Below are 16,160 nucleotides of genomic sequence, written 5' to 3'. Positions count from 1 at the left end.
TCCATTACCTCTTCAGAGGCGCTGGATAAGCGCTCTTGCGAGCAGTGTGTTTGTCGAGAAGGCCTCATCTCAGGAGATGAGACCGTTGAGGCCACCAGCCCGGAGGTAAGTGACCCCTTCTTTTGAAACTGCAGCACAGATGTAGCTGCAGCGACAGGGTGACGGGGAGGGGGGGTGGGGGGGGGGGGAGAGAGAGCTGGATGGCGTCACTGCCGGCACACTGTCTGTCCGTGCCCTTGTGTGTGTCCGGAAGCCCTTGTGGCACTGCCCCCTGACGCACCATTTTGGCAAGGCTTTTATTTGGCAGGTATGATACCCGCCTGCGTGCCTCTTTTAACGACATGTTTTCCTTGAGTTTGAAGGTTACTATTTCTTTTTCATTTTTCCAGGATGGTCAGGGCCGCGAATACGCGGCCCCATCACAGTTCACACAGTGTGGAGTATTCTCGCAGTGGTCAGATGCGCGTTCTTGGGCACTACGTTTAGCGCAAGTCTGGCGGCCTCGGCAGTTCTGTGAGCTGTGGGAAAATCTTCGGCAATTGAAGCATCGGAGAGGATTGGTCATGCACGGTCTGACCCAGATCTTTATGATGCAGACGCCCCTGCGGGGAGTCCCAGGTACACCGTTTGTCGAGTCGTCTATGATACTGCGCGCCAAACAAAAATAAATTACCTGATTATTCCTTCCCTATTTTAATCATGCTAAAAGATAGCCCTGCGATTGGTTTCTGCTTCACAAGAATACAAAATCAAGTACCACAGTGACAAATGCCCTAAATTGAGATAAAAATCTGTAAAATACCCTTCACGACACACCTTTGCCCTCACCTAATTTTTTAAAACTCCTTTTCATTTCTACCTGCTTTTTTGTTTATTTTTTCAACGCTGACTAGTGTATTACGTATAATCATTACTTGCTTGAATTATTATCAGTTTCCTTTGCATTTTATTTTACCTCATTTTGTTCTTGTAATAGTGCCCCACCTTGGCGTATCCTCTACAGTGAGTTCGTGCCATTTGGTGGCTGAAGAGGAAGACGACGACGACGACGACGACGACGACGACGACGATGATGATGATGATTATGATGATGATGACGACGACGACGACGACGGCGGCGACGACGAACGCTGTATAACTTTATGTATCAGTTCTTCATTTCAGTAGGAAACGGACACTGTGATGGACAAACAATGTCATTTATCAAGCATTATGAGCTCTGCACAAAGAAGGCCCGAACTAGATTTCGAGTGGACTGATTTTCCATTAAGTCTCTGCAGAACTGCTACGTCAGCAGACAAAGAAGACGAAGAAGAAGAGTGGCCCGCCTCCCATTCTTTGTTGTCGGCGCGTGCCATGCTTCGAGCGCTCATCATTATCGAGTCGCGTTCCATTCTGTCTCGAGCTTGGAGCAGGACAAGAATTCAGAGCCCTTTTACCGTCCTGCTCAGCCAGTGTCGAAGCTCGCTCTGACCTCTTGTATTCGTGGACGCTTCGAGTTTATCGACGTCGTCGTTGAACGGTGAGTTTGTGCGAGAACTGAAAGCGCTATAGACAAGAAGTCACAGGTATGCGAGTTCTTGTACGTATCAGGTATGTGCTGTAGGTATGTGTCACAGGTCTTGTCTCCGCTGAAAGCGGAGACTAAGGGCCGTGCAACAGCTTACTTGGGTCAAATTAGATTAGGCTGTAGGCTAGAGTAGCATGCTAGAGTAGAGGACCTATTCTAAGCTAGGTGAGGACAGCTTAACGTTAGGTTAAGGTAAGTGTTCTTCGTTTGTATTGATGCGATTAGCACTCTTTGGGAATTTCACGCACCCTTCAGGGGACCGACCGTCTCTAGTAGTTTTCCCGCCAACTTGGGTGCCTAGGTAGTCCATATTCGAATGGGTACAGGAGGAAGGAAGGGAGCAGGAATAGATGGAAAGACGGGGGTGATAGCCAGTTCTCACACCGGCTGGCTGCCCTGTGCTGGGGAAAGGGGGTAAGGAAATAAAAGACAATAGAAAACAAATGTTAGAAAAAAAAGAAAAGAAGAGCAAAAAATAGAAGGGAAAGAAAAGGAGAATACAACACTGGCTTAAAATCTGTCTCTAAGACCAGTTCTCCACAAGAAGCCCAACAACGCTTTCAAAGCCTTCTGTGCTGCGGGTGGTCTCGGCACAGAAGGCTGCATCAGGATGCTGTGCTGAGGAAACGGAATTCTAAACCAGCCGTTGGACCAACTTGGGTCACTCCGTATGTGTCAATGGGTATGTGAACTTCTTCCACGCCACTTGCGTCACTGGTATCTGCACCGTATATGTGCCACTCAGCTCACGCGGCTAGTTTGAGTTTAAATAAGGTCAAGCTGAGCTAGTTAGCCTCCTTTCACTGCAACACAAAAGCACCAGTAGGAAACGCGGGAGCCTAATGTAACCCGCACCCAACTTACCGCCACAGCGAGGCAATGGGGGAGGCACTGGATCCGTACTACGTCCGCTGGTTCAAGCGGTCCACCTACATTCTGCGGATGCTGGTGGGCTATTCGGCGCCCCTCTTTTGCGTGCCGCTCATCGAAGTCGACGACAAGGTGAGGACGACTATTCATCGTGTTTCGTTCGGTGTTAGTCGCTCACTGCAAGTAGTGTTTCACGGCAGGGCGCTGAAGCAGTGAGAAGAACGGAAGCCCGTTTATCTCTTTCAAGCGCCAATTCTGTTAAGGAAACATTTTGTTTCCGCACATTTTTATTTTTTTCTTCTTTAGAATAATCAACAGCGTATGTAGCCGTAGAACAGATTAACAATTTTCAATTCGTCATTAAGTTCTGTAAAGCATACACGGTTAAACTCTTGACAAGAACGTCAAACGTGAGGATATCAACTGTTTCATGTCGACGGCATTCTTTAAAAGCACCTATTCACCCACTTGACACTATTTGCTCAACGTCGAAAATCCAAGGACACCTAAGCACTTCCTATGAGTTGGGAATGCGAAAGCACTAATGTCCAATTGAAGGCTGAGACGCTTGGCGCCTTTTGATTTGGCGCATTTAGAACGTGGGCGAGAGCTTGCGCGGACAAGGAAGGCGCGGATAACACAGGCTTCAGAGAGCGAGCGTGACGTGGCGTCGCGGTGATGCTCTCTCTCTTCACGCAACACCTGGCGCGCGCTATACCGGAGCAGCAGCAGAGCAGATCAGCCTTTCGCCCGCTCTGCTCCGTCGAGGCGTTCACGTGACGCGGCGTTGCAGCCAATGGGAACTTAGGTGCCGCTTCGCTGCTCCAGACGACAGACGCAGGCTTTTTGTCACAATGGGCCGTTTGACGCTTTCGCATCGATATTGTTGCTAATAATGAAAGAAGTGAACCCGCTACCTGACGGCATACTCGGCATACCAAGCGCGAACACCCAGCCGTGCGACTCGCTTTGCTAAAACACTTTAAACATACTGGTCGTACTTGCAGCTCAGGTCAAATCATGGTTTAAAATGGGCGCGACACGTTTTAAATGTCACTTCTTCCATCAGTGCTATTACTTCTGATGCACCATTTTGGCATCACAAAAGCGTGCGCGCAGCGCCAGAAGGGTTTATATACAGATCATGAGAGCCAAGATGAGCATGCCGTTCGTATATGTATGCAAGAACGATTCGTGAGAACGTGCACCGACCGATCCTTACAGAAGAGGTGGTGGCCGGTGGCATGCGATCGCGCGTGACAAGTACTCTTAGTGAATCCTCTCCCTGGATTGAGGCTGCCGCCGGTGCTGCGCTCCACTCTGCTTCAATCGTGGTCGACAGATCGCAAACGATAACAAACGAGACGTCGACTATCAAATTACGCTTCGGTCGCCTCTCGAGCTTTTGTTTTCTCCGCTGCTCGTTCAGGGGGCATCGTTTACTTTGTCATTTTAATGTACAATAGTGTACCGGCTAACTGTGGGCTCAGAGTTTGCAGTGTCTAGTGGCACGAGTTCTAGAACTCTTACAAAAAAAAGAAAATGTGAGATGTCAAACTGCCATCATATTGTCTTTCTTTCTTTTAATTTTTTAACAGGTGTAATAGGCCACTTAAGGTATATTCTTTTTACGCGCATCAAACTCTTGCTATATAATTACCTTTTTTATTCACACTTGAACTGAACTATTGTCAATTAGTGTGGGGAAACACGACATCAAACAATCTAGAGCATATTCACTTACTACAGAAGAAATGTGTCCGACATACATATAATGCTCCCTACACTGCATCGACATTAACTTTCTTCGTGAACACCGGTGTAATTCCAGCGTATAATCTGTACAAATATCGATTAAGTCACGTCTAAAAGGTGGAAGTCTATAAGAATATTTTTAATCTGTATAAACTCGCCCAATTGCAAGCTAGAGCACCAAATTACATCACAAGACACTTCGAAGACTGGGCAGTACCGACACCACGGTCAAACTATGGGAAACAGTGCGCGAGGTATACATTACCGACACTCCTAAATTATTACAATTCGGTTCATTTCAATCTTTTCTCTTCGTCTCTCAATGGGCTCCGGCTGATGTACGGAATTGCTTTGTAACACTCGTATGACCATCCTATGTGTATTTTTCCATTGATGCTCTTCGTGACTTTTGAGTAATGTATATGATGTGCAATATTATGTATTTATGGTATACATGTGTATATTTTGAATGAATGAAAGAATGTGATGCTGCCTCTGCCCAAATGAGGGATGGTGGACTTGTCAAGCTGTCCAATGGACAGCTTTCTTTCCGCCACGCCCCCCCCCCCCCCCCCATATGTACCTTACAAGATGGAAATAAACTTTCATTTCATTGCGTAAATAAATGTCCAATTACAAGTGAAAATAAGAGCACCGACTTTTTAAGTTATTTCACTTATACTAAATGTGCGCCAAGAAATATGAGGGAGTGGCAAGGGAAAAGCAATACGTGGAGGGGGGCGGGTTGACACGCCGAGCAGCGCAGCGGCTGCCGGGGGGCGCCGAGTGACGTCACGGCCTGCGTATACGGGTTCGAAGACCGATCAAAGCACAGCACTAATTCCTTGGTGAATCACTCCTGAAGACTAGACTAGATCCATATGGGAAAGCTTCGATGTGAGCCATGCAATATATGGCCTCCTGGAAATGACACCGCGCTTCGCCCAATCGGATGCCATGCGTGCAAGCGTTTGTGAGTTGCAAGCGCTATTAAGTTGCGTGTTTCAAGTTCACCGATATGGTCAGGCCGTTGCGCACTCCTCGTTTGCTTTTTTTTTAAAGCGAAATCTTTACTGGCGGCGAACTTGCTATTTCGCCTTGGCCTTGCTCCGAGGAGGCACATAACGTCACATCGCGTTCCTCGTCGTTGCGTTCGCCTCCGCTCGCTTCGCCAGCTGCGTCGCATGCCTGATAACATGTCGGAGGATTGAAAAGGAGAGCTCGGCAACAATTCTGATAAGCAGGAGGAGGCCTGCAATCGACATCGGAGCGAGATGAAGAGGAAACGAATCGCCCCCAAAAAAAACAGACGAACAGCGCGCCGAACGACTGGCTAAACGCCGCAACGTAGCTAGACAACCAGACTAGCCAGGACTTGCAATCAAGATTAACCAAGGCTAACAATGCTGTGCCTTAGCTTTCGCTACGTATATCCTGCATGGCATAGCCGAGCTATATAAGCAACTAAAAATTTTTTCAGTGTGACGCTTTCCTTGGGTGTTCTCTGCAGAGTCTGCGCTGCCTGTACGTGCTGGTAGTGACGTACCAGCAGCTGCTGTTCGGCACCGTGCACCCAGGCGTCGCCAGCTTCCTACCGTTCGTGTATATACCGCTGCTCGAGATAGACACCATGTCTGAAGTCTGCAACAATTATTTCACGGTACGTTCTCGGGGACTCGAAGTGTCTTACTTACCCCGGCTATTCAATCGTTAACCGCACACCGTAAAATAATTTGCAATCCCTAAAAGTGAAAAGTGGTGTAAATATCTCTATATAACTCGCACAAAAATTGTGTAAGGGTGGGAGTTATAGACAGATTTACGTTTTTTACGGCGAAATGCAGCGAAGCTGTTAAGGGCTAGTTCCCCCAGGATCGTGTCCGTGTGTAGACACAAATCTGTCATCAAGATTTTTTTTTTAATTTATGGGTTTTACGTGCCAAAACCACTTTCTGATTATGAGGCACGCCGCAGTGGATGACTCCGGAGATTTGGATCACCTGGGTTTCTTTAAAGTGCACCTAATCTAAGCGCACGGCTGTTTTCGCATTTCGTCATCATCTGGAATGGCTCCAGCGCCGTCTCCTTCGACAACACCCGTGTGCTTAGATTTAGGTGCACGTTAAAGAACCCCAGGTGGTCAAAATTTCCGGAGTCCTCCACTACGGCGTGCCTCATAATCAGAAAGTGGTTTTGGCACGTAAAACCCCAAATATTATTATTATTATTATTACAGTTGGCTCGTTCACGCCCCTCGGCGCTACCGCGCGAACGCGCTGCCACTGCTCCCGCGTTTGTCGTCGTAATTAATTAGTTAACAAACACAATGACGTAAGCAATTTTACAACGAATTGCAGAGAAAATGTTAAGGACCAGTTCCCCCTGGATCGTGTCCTCGTTTAGACATAAAACTCCCCATCACCCCACACGTGGGCCGATCCCGAAGATAGTGCAATGCCGGGCCAACCCGTGGTGGAGGTGAAGCAGGCGTTAAGCACTACCATAGGTGGGCCGATCCCGAAGATAGTGCAATGCCGGGCCAACCCGTGATGGAGGTGAAGCAGGCGTTAAGCACTACCATAGGTGGGCCGATCCCGAAGATAGTGCAATGCCGAGCCGACCCGCGGCGGAGGTGCAGTTCGCCATCAAGGGGCCCACATACACAGCTTCGCTGGGCGTGCTCCTTCACAGAGTGGAAGGGCACGGAGTTTTTTTGTTGTTTTCTTTTTGTTTTCACTTTTAAGGATGTAAATTACTGTACAGTGCACCTGCCTGAAGAAACACAAAACTGGTGGCATGGTTGCTAACTTTAGTTTGGTGTCCCTTTGAAAGCTTCCTTTTCATTCCCTTTTTTTTTTTGGCACTAACTCGCCGTGACGTCACCACTCTTGAGCGCGTCTGCTCTGGCCCAGATATAAGTTTGTATCGCTAATTACAAGCTACATTACGCTCTAAAAGAGCCCAAGACCAAACTTCACAAGTTTCAAAAGAATTTACTTAGCCACAACAGCCAAAATACTAAAAAAAAGAGGTATCAATTGAAATACGTGACGTCACATATTGACGCACAAGCACCAAAGTTATGGCGCGAACTTTCAAAATATGGAATTTTTACCTTCATCTTATGTTCCAGTACTCAACCTATGACGACGAAATTAACGGAATTATAGTTTTGTAAGTAATTTATTAATCGAAACTGATGAAGTGCTTTTCTCTTGTGTCCGTGTAACCCTGCGCTTTCTTTTTTTTTTTGCCGTCCCCGTTTACAGGAGCTCTTCTTCACGTGCTTTGGTCAGCTGGCGTACACCGCTGCCATGACGACGAGCGGCCTCTGTCACCGGCTCGCGCTCTGGTCGCTGCGACACATGGCGTACGGCATCGAGCTCGGGATATTCACCCTGATGGCCGTCTCCATGGCCATCTCCTTCTGGGTGGACAACGCGATCGCCACGCTGACCACAGTGTCCGTGGTCAATGAGACGTTCGGCATCATACAGCGGAACACCTACATCCGCATGACGCAGGACGCTTCCTTCAGGGAGCTGAACATGAGCTCCAGCAATAGCGGAGAAGGTTATAGTTGTTTTCCATTTCGAAAGATCGAGATGAGCCTTTCCGAAGTGTGCCTGTTCCTCGGTCAATCCTAGTATTATGTAGGAAGTTGTGGGCGTGGTGTTGGTGACAAAATCTTGTTCTTTAAAACATCCCTTGGCTGTGGTCACGGAGTAAGACATTTAGGAGGTGAAACTCCCGTCAGCGCAAGCGAGCGCGGGCGACCAGATAAGGTCACAATTGTTGTATGCGCAAGACGGGGTCGTATACAGTGGCGGCGCCATGCGGCGCGTCGTAGAAGCCGCAGCGAAAAAAAAAAATTCAGTGCCCGGGCAGGCGGCTCCGGCGCGCTTTCAACGTCGGTAATTTCTTTCCAGGCCGCCAGGCGCCGCCAGCACGATAACGGCTCCGTGGGCTTGTGACCTTTTCTGGTCGCTGCAAACAGCGGAGTTTCCACTCCTAAATGTTTCTTGCCTCATGGCTGTGGTCAAGTGAACGAAAGAGCAGTCGTACTGGATGATGCGTCAAATGCAAATTTTACAACAAGGAGTCTGCGCAATGAGAAAGAGAACACTTCATTTGCATTCAAGACCGTAAGCTGGATTTTCACACCCAAATAAAGAAAACACAAAGAGTTGTAGTTAGATTACTGCAGCAGCACCGGATGAAAGGAGGGGTGGGTAATGAGGTACGAAGGCAGCGAGTCCATGACCCGATTCGGGAAGACCGCCACCTCAAATACCCGACGAGGCAGTTCAATGGCGATGAAGGCTCCCCGCCCTCACCTACCACTTCTTCTTACATGCCAAGAACTCGATGCCCCCTAACAGACTTCGTCCAACGTTACACATGGCCCTGACAGCAATATAGCAGAAGAATCTTGGACTAGGCTGGTTTGTTCATGGTAAACCGGAAATTTTCACCACGAACTAGACAAGGATTAAATATAGACAAATGAAAAACAGGACCAGCGCTCACTTTCAACTTGGAAGTCGGTGCTGGTCCTGTATTTCATATGTCGCTGTTTCGTCCTTGTCTTGTTCTTGATGCAAAATTTTTCGTTTAGCAATATAGTACTATTCCCAAGTGGGACAATATAGTGCTCGCTCATTAACACCAAAGAACTACATCTTTCGATCTCTTCCTTTGCAGACAACATCCCTATTACAGAAGAGTTGGCTGACGAATTCACGTAAGTGAGGAACGGATCCAGATCGCTTTCTCTCCGTTTATTTTTATTTATGCTTTTCTATACGGCTATTTACGCAGGAAGTTGGACCGTATGCGGCAAACCAGCTTGATTGGAGTCGGATTTTGCGCCACGCTAGGCGGCATGGGGTTACTGTCGGGTCACCTGATCAACTATTACCTCCTCGGCTACATTAGAGAGTTGAGTAACGTGCACGCCGTGAGCAATGGTCGCACGGCCATGCGGCGCGTCCTTCACAAATGTTTATTGAAGTAATATATGCAATACGTTTGCGTTAGACATTTTTTAAATTTACGTTTACAGATGTAGCCTAGTGAAACGTGCAGAGTTATGGCCTTACGTCTCCTTATGGTCTCCAGGCAACGACAAATAACATTACTTTGGTTCTGTCCGGCTACGTGGCATTTGCATATATTTAAAGGCTGGCTCAAATTACGTGGGACACGTCCTATACGTCCCAGAGTACAAGTTTATAAAGAGGCAATGTGGTCTGCAACAAGACTACGAGGCTATCTATACGCTATCTAAATTCATCTTTGCGAGGTGGTACTAAGGCTATTTTTTACTCATTTTGTGATTTGTGCAGCACTCACGAAAATGCCGGGACAACAGAAACCGAAGTGCAACTTTTCAGTTGTACCGTATTTTTCGAAGGCTCTGCACAAATCGCAACCACAAGGTGAATGCGTACCAACTTGCACAATTTATCCTAATGCCATTTCTTACGCGGCGCTCACAGGGAATACGGCCCGCTGGTCATCACTCCGCTGTCTTGGTGTGTTTTCCACCTTCCACTGTGCTTCATGCTACTCGTAGCTACGTGGGCTGTGCTTCACTACCTCGCGCTGGGCAACTCGTGAGTCTGGCATTCAGCGTCGTCTCACAGATGTCGCGCCTGTATACTTGGTGTGTCTCAGGGAAACACTAAGCGATTGTTAAAGAAGCCTCAGTTTCGCCCGAAAGGCAACCTATCGATTGCCATAGCAAGTTATTGGAGACGAAGCAAGGATGGTAGCTTTATCGGCCGTATAAGCTCGTAAACATCCGCCTACGAACTGAATTAACAAGCGTCACGTCACGGACGCGCAGGCAAACAAAAACGCGTCTCATTCGACGACCGCGGACACTTGCTGTCAAAACACTGGCGTGAGGAAGAACGGCAGCAGCGAGCGAGCGAATGTACCTTCGCGCTGCCTCTCGTTTCAACGCAAACTAAACGGCGAGAACACAGCGCACACGGAGCTATCAGCCCTCTGCGCACCTAGACTCTGTACTCATAGCAGATGGCTTTCAAGACAGGGCCCGCGCGACCGCGCTAAGCCTGCGCCGTACGCATCCGTCGCCTGAGCGACTGCTGTGTGTGGCGCGTCTTACGACTGTTGATGACAAAGCAATATATTAAGACAGAACTTGTATAGTCAAAAACTTCTAGCAATTGTGTCTAAGAAAGCTACTCAGGCTTTCTTCCTCCAATAGCCACTTCATCGTCAACATAATAATTATAACAATCATTGCTGTCGTCTTGACAGTATAGTACAGCAAACTCTGCGATATGTCACAAATATATTCGGCCATTTTCTACTGCACTATTGCAGTTGGAGGATATAGAAACTTTTTTTGGGATTGTTTTTTTTCTTTCAAACAGTTCGCGAAAGATAAGAGTGTGTGAAGAACAGTGTATACCTACGCACGGAAGCCCACACTGCTGACAACTGTGCAGCAAGGCTTTCGTTGGCGTATCGATTTTATTTTACGTATAGCCTTTCTTCTCTCTCCCTATTTCTCTCTCCCTATTTCTCTATCTATCTATCTATCTATCTATCTATCTATCTATCTATCTATCTATCTATCTATCTATCTATCTATCTATCTATCTATCTATCTATCTATCTATCTATCTATCTATCTATCTATCTATCTCTCTCGTCTTAATGACAGGGTGGCATCGAGATACCGAGAGCAGATCAACGAAGACTTACAGAAGGCCATCGACGAGCAAGTCGCAGCCCTAGGCCCACTGAAGTGAGTGCAAGGACTGAGACAAATGCTAAAGACAGAACCACCGATACAATGGTATGGTATGAAGAACTTTATTTAGGTCCTGAGGGATCAGTCTGGGACTGATGCGGGCCGCTCCCACGTCGGTACAGAGAGGCCGTGCCCCTCTGCCATCACACGGGCCCTCTGGACAGCCCTGAGTTGCTATGACAGCCTGAGTTGTAATGACAGACCGATGCAATGGCGTGACAAACATTTCCTGCAAGCGTGAAACGCTGGACGATGTAACTCCGTCTGTAAAGGTTAAGAATGCAAAAAAATTATCAGCGTAAGCATGTGAATCGATGACGTAAATGGAAATCGAGTGCGTGAGTTCACTTGCCACGCGCGGCTGCAAAGGAAAGAAAGAAAGGAAGAAAAAAAGAACTTGACGTTCCGTGGAGTTCTGTTTCACGCGAAACGATAATCACGCGCTCGTGTTTCTCCAATGCACCACGTCAGTTTCATCTTGGTTAGTGGTGACCCATTTGACCCTTTCTTTACATGTTCATGTGACAAAGAGAAAATGTGTACTCAAAGGTTGCACAATTACGAAGTTAATGGATAATATGTTGCGAAAATGCAGAGTCGCTTTAAGTATAGTGTACGGCACACATTGCTGGGTGTAATAATGTTGATTACAACTGTACTAATCACTACATAGTGTTAAATTGTTGGTCAAAATTCCCGGCCGTGGCGACGGCAATCGGTCATGTCGCGCTGATACCGCGCCCCTACGATATGCCTCCCTCGTGGACCGAAAGTTTAATCCCAACTCTTTGTTTATTCAGTCTGCATGGTTAAAGCCCTTGACTAAGCGTCTATACGGCATGCCCCGAGGCGCACTCTGGCACTCGACGCTTGTAGATTCTACAAGAGTGTCAGATTTCGTGAACCGAAGCTACGAAATGGCCCCGTTCAGTTATCAGTATACTATACGCGAGGTCGCGCATAGAATCTGCGTTCCTATTTTATTTTTCCACTGTAACTCTGTCTCTCTGATGCAAAGGCGGTCTGCTTCACTCTCTCGCGGCAGGCTTCACGAGGGCGGCGTGCTCTTGAACTACGTCCTGCTGAACGTCCTTCTCTTCCTGGGCAGCAGGTTCACGCAAGAGCTCAGCAAGCGTTCCGGCATCTGGGTGTAAGTCCAGAAATTCTGAGAGCGTGTACCGACTTAGGTTCCGTCCTATTGCTGATACGCAGAAACCAGATGCTACCTTCAAGTAGTATATATACTGGCAAGACATTCTCAACTTGTCATTTCGTTGCTTTAACTGAAGGTCCAAACTCAGTAAATGTATACCTGCCGTGGTATATAGCTTAGTGGCTTCTGGCCTTGCGCTGTTGAGCTTGAACTGATGTGCCCGATCCCAGCCACGTGGTGGCCGCATGTCGTTTGGCACGTAGAACCACAGAATTTCAAGCCCTCTAGAAGAGCTCCGTAAATAATTACTTGAATGCATGTTTCTGTAAGATATTTCCGCTTCGCTACCCAATAGGGCTAGGTGCGTCATGACGTCATGACACGTTGGGATCGCCCCGTTACTGCAGTCGTTGCGGCCTGTCACACCGAGAGCGCTGACAGAAGACATGATGATCAACTTAATCATGCCTAAAATTATTGTTGCATGACGTCAGCAAATATCGCGCTCTGTCATGACGTTGCGATCAAGTCTACGACACCAAGTCCGGGATTTTGAAACGAACTTGAATAGTTAACTATCTTAATTACGAGTGTTTCCCAACATTTCATACGGTACGGCCGTACCCGTACGGTCTACCGTACGGCGTACGGTAGAGTTCCTGTAACTTAGAAAACTTGTGTCAGGAGCAAGCCCGGCTCAAGCCCTCTAGAAGAGCTCCGCAAATAATTACTTGAATGCATGTTTCTGTAAGATATTTCCATTTCGCTACCCAATCGGGCTAGGTGCGTCATGACGTCATGACACGTTGGGTTCGCCCCGCTACTGCAGTCGTTGCGGCCTGTCACACCGAGAGCGCAGACCGTACGGGTACGGTACGGCCGTACCCGTACGGTCGGCCGTACCCGTACGGTAGGCCGTACCCGTACGGTATACCGTACGGCGTACGGTGGAGTTCCTGTAACTTAGAAAACTTGTGTCAGGAGCGCATTGATTCTAGATTGCAAGTCATTGTGGTTACGTACGCGTGGAGTGCAAGTCGGCCTGTTCAGATGGATTACCTGCAAACGTGAACGGTATCTTGCGCGAATAATTGCAGTATCCATCTTGATTATGAGAGTGATTTACTAATTGACTTTTTAAGTGTTCACTTTAGGACGCACGTTCCAATTGCCAAATCTGAAGAACATTAGTATTTGAATTAGTAAAGGCAAGGCGCAGAAGACCAGGACTCAGGGCACATTCACACCGGCGACTTGAGGAGGTCGCGCGACCAAGTTGGTCGCTTTGCGACCAGTCGCAAATGGTCGCAAACGGTCGCCTTTCTCGAAAAGCGACCATTTTGGGCGAGTCGCTCTCTGCGCGATTTTTCAGTCGCGCGACCGTGGTCGCAAAACTGATAAACCAATCAGCGGCGCACCGGAAGTGATCTTTCGTGTGTCTACATCCGGCCTCCTCCGGCGTCGCATTCAAATTCCGCGTAGATTCCGAGAGTTCTCGCTGAGAACTATAATCTCCGGGATTGCGACTTGCGGGTCGCGCTCAGCCGGGCTTGCCGGTGTGAACATCAGTCGCCTTCGGTCGCTTTTTGATTGCGAGTCGCAAATGGTCGCGCGACCTCCTCAAGTCGCCGGTGTGAATGTGCCCTCACGGAGAAGAACACAAACGACAGGACCGGCGTTTGTGTTGTTGAGTGGCGCCGATCCTGTCATTTGTATTCTTCTTCTTGAGTCCTGCATCCTCTGCGCTTTGCCTTTACTAATTCAAGCATGAACCAACTAGCTCAAGCAAGAGTTTTACTTGAACATTAGTATGAAGTCACGTCTGCTCAGCAGTAATCTCAAGACTAGCGCCAAATTCGAGATGCGCGTCTCCGAAATCTGCAAAACATGTGCACTGGTGTTGCAATTAGGGCAACCTGAGGACATGGCGCACACTTTTGGGAAACTGTTAGCTGGAAAGCCAATGTATTTCGCAACGCACTTTAAGGACAAATGCATCGGAAGTAATGCTAGACTTACACTTTCTCCTTAACAAACGTGATATTATTACCGCCTGGCTTCAATTTCGCTATTACAACATGTGACCCCGAAGCGAATAATAAAAAATAAATTTCAGTTTAATAGTGAACCAGTACTCACGTACGGGGCAGAAACCTGGAGGCTTACGAAAAGGGTTCTACTTAAATTGAGGACGACGCAACGAGCTATGGAAAGAAGAATGATGGGTGTAACGTTAAGGGATACGAAAAGAGCAGATTGGGTGAGGGAACAAACGCGAGTTAATGACGTCTTAGTTGAAATCAAGAAAAAGAAATGGGTATGGGCAGGACATGTAATGAGGAGGGAAGATAACCGATGGTCATTAAGGGTTAAGGACTGGATTCCAAGGGAAGGGAAGCGTAGCAGGGGGCGGCAGAAAGTTAGGTGGGCGGATGAGATTAAGCAGTTTGCAAGGACGACATGACCACAATTTGTACATGACCGGGGTAGTTGGAGAAGTATGGGAGAGGCCTTTGCCCTGCAGTGGGCTTAACCGTGATGATGATGATGATGATGATGATGATGATGATGATGATGATGATGACGATGATGAGTGAATATTCTCATTTGGCTACCTAGACGTCGCAATTCTTGGCACAAGTAGCGTCTGCCGCTATACACGTGAACAGCGTAACAGCCTTATTTGTCAAAAACTAGTCCCATGTTTTATCTATACAAGTTAAAAAAGACTAGAAAAAGATAAAAAAGAAGCAAAAAATATCAAGCAGGTAGTAGAGCTAAAATATACCGTTTACCATTATCGGCGTACAATGGGATGATTTGTTGACCCACATGGTCTTGGAGGTCGTGCCGTGGAGCTGCGCAGCTATTCAACGTTGTGGTGTCTGTGCCACATTTCGGGCGAACTATAATGGCAACGTATTTTTTTTCCTGCTTCGGTAACAAAAAGCGTGTATTTGTGCGAGCTTTTCCCGATGCCGGCTCTCGTATTTGGAACGAAAAATGCTGCACGGAGGCCTGCTATATATGCATACTATATATAAGTTAACTGTAGTCAAACAAGAAATGTCACTGGAGCCTGGACGTTTCGACCAGGGGACTTGCCTTGGACTTGTTAGTCACATCAAGCGTCCATCTTCCTGTGAAATTCTTTCTTGCTTGAGCGTCCGGAACTATACAGCTTCTAGCACAGTGCAAAGTTTTGTTACAGTTGTCTTTTAATGTTACAGAAGCGAGCTAGCAATGGCGTAGCCAGGAGGAGGGGGGGGGGAGCACACTGGGCACCTGCCTCCCCCTCCCCCCACCCCCCAAAAAAAAGTTTCTGTGTACGAGGCCTGCCCACTTCCCCACCCCGTGTTCCCGGTCGGTCAAGAGAGTGCCCCCTCAAAAGAAAAAAAAATTCCTGACTACGCCACGTGTGCATACTCAAGTACCAAATACAAAACGCTAAATGGCATCAGCTTATATGTTCCATTACCAGGACGGCGATAAGCAATGGCGGACGCCGGAAACAATGGGTGACGGAATGTGCAATTTGTTTAGGACGGCAAGTGCGTTCATGCGTAACGCAGCCAATCGCCCGCCATCACACGCCCAGCGAAATCTGAAGCGATTACCGATACTTGTCATCACCTGTACTTTTATGTTTGTAATCACCCGTATTTACTCGTATAATAACCGCCCATCGTGCAGTACACCGTAACCGGGTCTTTATAACGTATATATAGTAAAGTGAAGGGAAGTGAATAGTTCGCTCTTTCTCTTACTCTCCTGGGCTGACACCTGCCGTGGTTGCTCAGTGGCTACGGTGTTAGGCTGCTGAGCACAAGGTCGCGGGATCGAATCCCGGCCACGGCGGCCGCATTTCGATGGGGGCGAAATGCGAGAACACCCGTGTACTTAGATTTAGGTGCACGTTAAAGAACCCCAGGTGGTCGAAATTTCCGGAGTCCTCCACTACGGCGTGCCTCATAATCAGAAAGTGGTTTTGGCACGTAAGACCCTATAATTTGATAATTTCT

The 16,160-nt window shown here is 47.7% G+C and overlaps 1 protein-coding gene across 2 annotated transcripts in view; it reads left to right on the top strand.

Annotated features, from left to right (window-relative positions):
• Nucleotides 1–1,383: 1,383 nt before the first annotated feature.
• LOC135913962 (protein FAM76B-like) overlaps nt 1,384–16,160 on the top strand; it is a 54,295-nt gene continuing 39,518 nt past the window's right edge. Inside the window, exons 1-8 of one of the 2 annotated variants that reach the window (XR_010568176.1) lie at nt 1,384–1,522; nt 5,706–5,855; nt 7,465–7,768; nt 8,900–8,939; nt 9,017–9,136; nt 9,697–9,813; nt 10,896–10,979; nt 12,031–12,135. The gene's annotated coding sequence lies outside the window, so the exon portion shown is untranslated. Of the gene's footprint in view, nt 1,523–5,705; nt 5,856–7,346; nt 7,370–7,464; nt 7,769–8,899; nt 8,940–9,016; nt 9,137–9,696; nt 9,814–10,895; nt 10,980–12,030; nt 12,136–16,160 lie in introns of those variants that run through there. The other variant, XR_010568177.2, reaches the window with a different exon arrangement.

Source organism: Dermacentor albipictus, chromosome 5, assembly GCF_038994185.2.
Source record: "Dermacentor albipictus isolate Rhodes 1998 colony chromosome 5, USDA_Dalb.pri_finalv2, whole genome shotgun sequence".
Taxonomy (NCBI): domain Eukaryota; kingdom Metazoa; phylum Arthropoda; class Arachnida; order Ixodida; family Ixodidae; genus Dermacentor; species Dermacentor albipictus.
Note: the sequence above shows the minus strand (reverse complement) of the source record. Positions and strands in the feature narration are given on the sequence as shown.